Source organism: Polyergus mexicanus, unplaced genomic scaffold (assembly GCF_030449975.1).
Source record: "Polyergus mexicanus isolate NDT 795.1 unplaced genomic scaffold, iyPolMexi1.0 SCAF_52, whole genome shotgun sequence".
Classification (NCBI taxonomy): domain Eukaryota; kingdom Metazoa; phylum Arthropoda; class Insecta; order Hymenoptera; family Formicidae; genus Polyergus; species Polyergus mexicanus.
Window position 1 is genome coordinate 30001 of NW_027223372.1, and position 5000 is coordinate 35000.

Consider the following 5000-nt stretch of genomic DNA (forward strand, 5'->3'; position numbering starts at 1 on the left):
CGCGACGCGACACCTCGGGATAAGCGGATCCTCCCAAACACCACATTTCCCTGCGGCGGAACCGCGGGATTCGGTGCTGGGCTCTTTCCTGTTCGCTCGCCGCTACTAAGGAAATCCTAGTTAGTTTCTTTTCCTCCGCTTAATAATATGCTTAAATTCAGCGGGTAATCTCGCCTGCTCTGAGGTCGTCAAAGAGTTTAGTTTTCGATAACCGTGGCCGCGCCGCCTCCTCCGCCGGCTCTTTTCTCACTTAGAGAGCGAGCGTCGGGAGAGCGGCAGCGCCGGCACAGCGGCTTCGCATTGTACTCGGAGGAGTGGCGAGGAGACGTGTTGTTTGTGACAACGATTCTTCCACGCGCGGCTCGCAGCCGCTAATAGGAGGAAATGTAAGCCGATCGAATCTCGTTCGAGTTGTCTGCTTGCAAACAACGAATAAGATCGGCGCGGATCGCGTCATCTTCGATCGCCGGGGACGCGAGATACATTGCGAGCGAGTGTGCGCGTACACGTACATCTCTATCACCCACATCCTTCAAATTTTCTCTCCGCATATCGTGTGTTATGCACGGATATGGGATACGACGGGGCGAATCGGATTCGACGAGTACACGACGACGCGTGCCGGTCCCCTATATTCGTTTTCGAGAATTTCGTGGACTCGGACAAGCGGTCGGCTCGCGATTCACCCGCGTTAAGGAGGGCTCTCTCGCTCTTTTCTCTCCGCGTACCGCCGGGCGACGACGCGCCGCGGTTCTCTCCTACCGTTTGCGCGGAAGGTGGCGCGCACCAAGACTCGCGCGTAAGAGGCGCGAGCGCGCGCTGGCGCACCGGGAGACCGCGAGAGGGATAACGCAACGTGTGTGCGCGTGTCTTCTACTCCCTCTCTCCTTCGACAGTTTCCGGGCGCGCGCGCGCAGGCTCCCTATCTTTACTTACTGCGTGTGTGCGTACGCTGCTCTCACTCTTCCTTTTCCTCGGTGTTATTTCAGACGACGCCAAGGGGCCGCCTCTCGGGACGGCTCGTCTCGGGCGAACGTCCAACTATCGCTCGTACACCGTTTGCGCGAACGGGCACGGTGGCCCGGCGCGCAAAGGCGCAAGCAGTTTCGAGGTACTAAAACGACCCTCAGCCAGGCGTGGTCCGGGAATTGTATCCGTGGACCGCAATGTGCGTTCGAAATGTCGATGTTCATGTGTCCTGCAGTTCACAAGTTGACGCGCAATTAGCTGCGTTCTTCATCGACCCACGAGCCAAGTGATCCACCGTTCAGGGTAATCGTTTTGCAATTCTTGCGTTCAACGAACGCTTCGTTCATCCATCTTAGTCTCCTCTCCGAAGAGAGAGAGATAAAATCGTTGGCCCTTCGATCAGCCTGGCCGCGCGCGTCCGAGCACGCGCGCGGACCGCCGCCACCGCTGGGGAGGCTACGGCACAAAAGTTGTTTCGCGATCGGAGCGTCTCTTCCCCGTACATATAATATAATAATATATATATTTGGAAGAGCCGGGGCGGAATGTTCTTTGAAGAAACCGTCGGACTTGATCGGGTGTGATCCGTCCTCTCGCCCGTTCGTCCGATAGCCGCGCGCTCGCGTACAAACACGCTGACCGCTGCCCCGGTGCGGGGAGGGGCGCGTTCACGAGCGTTGCGGACGCACGGACGGGCGTAGGTTACCACCGGTACGCGCTAACGCCGGATCGTAACTCTGCGCTTGGCAAGAGCGCGATCGGGAAAGCGTCTTCTGCTCCGAATCGCATTCATGTAATTTCGCAATTTGCGCAACGAGCCTCAACGGGTCGCGCGCGACGCGACGCGACGCCGGTTGCGGCTACGAAGCTTAAGGAGAGAGTCTCGGATAATCCTCTCCTCCTCCATCCCGCTCGCACGACGCCGACCGCACCGAAAAAGGCCGACGGCGCTCTGCTGCTGGCTTCCCTTTCTCTCTCGGGTCGTCGCAGAGGCGCGCGGCGTTCGACGCGCGTCGTCGTATTAGTACATGCGGGATATAATCCGTCAATTCCATTTTACTTTCGTATCTGTTTTCTTTGTCCATTCAGTCGCCGACTGCTGCGAGCGCGCGTCCAAAAGACTCGAGACGCAGAGCAGGACCTCCGGAACGTTAATGATCCTTCCGCAGGTTCACCTACGGAAACCTTGTTACGACTTTTACTTCCTCTAAATGATCAAGTTTGGTCATCTTCCCGGCAACATCGGCAATGCCGAGACATTGCCGCGCACCAGTCCGAAGACCTCACTAAATCATTCAATCGGTAGTAGCGACGGGCGGTGTGTACAAAGGGCAGGGACGTAATCAACGCGAGCTTATGACTCGCGCTTACTGGGAATTCCTCGTTCATGGGGAACAATTGCAAGCCCCAATCCCTAGCACGAAGGAGGTTCAGCGGGTTACCCGGGCCTTTCGGCCAGGGAACACACGCTGATTCCTTCAGTGTAGCGCGCGTGCGGCCCAGAACATCTAAGGGCATCACAGACCTGTTATTGCTCAATCTCGTGCGGCTAGAAGCCGCCTGTCCCTCTAAGAAGATTTGTTTGTACGTTGGTAGTAAAAACCCGCCAGCCGAAGCCGGGGGCCTTCGCGATACCATAAGGTACGCCTATTTAGCAGGCTAGAGTCTCGTTCGTTATCGGAATTAACCAGACAAATCGCTCCACCAACTAAGAACGGCCATGCACCACCACCCACCGAATCAAGAAAGAGCTATCAATCTGTCAATCCTTCCGGTGTCTGGGCCTGGTGAGGTTTCCCGTGTTGAGTCAAATTAAGCCGCAGGCTCCACTCCTGGTGGTGCCCTTCCGTCAATTCCTTTAAGTTTCAGCTTTGCAACCATACTTCCCCCGGAACCCAAAAGCTTTGGTTTCCCGGAAGCTGCCCGCCGAGTCATCGGAGGAACTTCGGCGGATCGCTAGCTGGCATCGTTTATGGTTAGAACTAGGGCGGTATCTGATCGCCTTCGAACCTCTAACTTTCGTTCTTGATTAATGAAAACATTTTTGGCAAATGCTTTCGCTTCTGTCCGTCTTGCGACGATCCAAGAATTTCACCTCTAACGTCGCAATACGAATGCCCCCATCTGTCCCTATTAATCATTACCTCGGGGTTCCGAAAACCAACAAAATAGAACCGAGGTCCTATTCCATTATTCCATGCACGCAGTATTCAGGCGAAGGTAGCCTGCTTTAAGCACTCTAATTTGTTCAAAGTAAACGTACCGGCCCGACTCGACACTCAGTAAAGAGCACCGCGACGGGATATTAGTTGGGCCGCCCCTCGCGAGGCTAAGCCCACCGGTAGGACGTCCCACATCACGCCAGTTAAACACCGCGAGCGGTGAACCGACGGTGTGCGACACAGATTCAACTACGAGCTTTTTAACCGCAACAACTTTAATATACGCTATTGGAGCTGGAATTACCGCGGCTGCTGGCACCAGACTTGCCCTCCAATGGATCCTCGTTAAAGGATTTAAAGTGTACTCATTCCGATTACGGGGCCTCGGATGAGTCCCGTATCCTTATTTTTCGTCACTACCTCCCCGTGCCGGGAGTGGGTAATTTGCGCGCCTGCTGCCTTCCTTGGATGTGGTAGCCGTTTCTCAGGCTCCCTCTCCGGAATCGAACCCTGATTCCCCGTTACCCGTTACAACCATGGTAGGCGCAGAACCTACCATCGACAGTTGATAAGGCAGACATTTGAAAGATGCGTCGCCGGTGCTAGGACCGTGCGATCAGCACAAAGTTATTCAGAGTCACCAAAATAAACGGTGGACGAACGGCGAACCGCCCGCCACCGATTGGTTTTGATCTAATAAAAGCGTCCCTTCCATCACTGGTCGGGACTCTGTTTTGCATGTATTAGCTCTAGAATTACCACAGTTATCCAAGTAAATGTGGGTACAATCTAATGAACCATAACTGATTTAATGAGCCATTCGCGGTTTCACCTTAATTCGGCATGCACTGAGACATGCATGGCTTAATCTTTGAGACAAGCATATGACTACTGGCAGGATCAACCAGGGAGCTTCGTGTTCGGTTACTCGCGTGGAGCGGTAACTCGCGAGCGAGCCCGAAGGCCCGTCGCTATTAAGCTCTTACTTCTCGCGCCGCCGGTCTTTATTAGCCGGTCGGCGACACTCTCTATCTACTTACTTACTTATTACGCAACACACTTTATGCGTGCGTCTCGTCTTCGTGAGAGGAGCGAGGCGGTCCGTGTATATAATAAACCTCCTCCTCTCTTACTTCAAGATCATTCTCCATTTTATATTGTGTATTATAAAAAGATCATACTCATTCTCATTCTCCCAATGTAAACGCGCGATCGCGAGGACCGCGCGATTTACCCTGACGCTAGATCGACGATGCCGATGCTTAGACGTCGAGGATAAATGTGCTATCGTGCTTTTAGCACGCACTTATATTTCGCTACGGCGTACAAAGCGTGCGGGAAGAACGTTGTAATCCGTCCTTCCACGCCACTCGTATCCGTGGAGTAAACGTTCGGTAAGCGCGACGATTCCGCTGCTGCGTCCAAGACGAGAGGGAATCGCGCGGCCAACACACTAGATGCGTGCGCGCCACATAAGAGCCATTCGGTCTTGCGACACCGACTCGTGGCAATGCTGTGCTCGTAATAAAAGTGTGTGCATAGAATAAGCGCCGAAGCGCGACACGTCGTACCCTCTTATAATACCCAACCGGACGGCCAGGCGGTCGGCGACGACACGGCTTTTTGCTTAGCGAGCGCGAGCTCGAGCTCGTCGAAATTTTGTCGACGAGAGCGTAAATACAATAGTCTCTTCCCTCATAGAGACGTTTTACTCGGACTCTGTCCGATAAAGCACAACACAAATCGCCGTTTGTGTTTTCTTCTCTCCTCTTAAACAATAATAAATCTCTCCTGTATCGTTCGTTTTAAACGTTCTCGAAAAGACAAGAACGCAAGAATCGTGCGAGCCGCGCGAAGAACGCGCAACCG

The 5000-nt window shown here is 53.9% G+C and overlaps 2 non-coding genes and 1 pseudogene across 2 annotated transcripts; all 3 read right to left on the bottom strand.

Moving 5' to 3' along the window:
- Positions 1-188, bottom strand: part of LOC138943889 (large subunit ribosomal RNA) — a 4843-nt pseudogene extending 4655 nt beyond the window's left edge.
- A 932-nt stretch (positions 189-1120) lies between these two features.
- On the bottom strand, positions 1121-1275 carry LOC138943895 (5.8S ribosomal RNA). Its single transcript, XR_011448575.1, has one exon. It is a non-coding gene; the product is annotated as a 5.8S ribosomal RNA (ribosomal RNA).
- Positions 1276-2121: 846 nt separating this feature from the next.
- LOC138943886 (small subunit ribosomal RNA) lies at positions 2122-4042 on the bottom strand. Its single transcript, XR_011448572.1, has one exon. It is a non-coding gene; the product is annotated as a small subunit ribosomal RNA (ribosomal RNA).
- Positions 4043-5000: the final 958 nt, after the last annotated feature.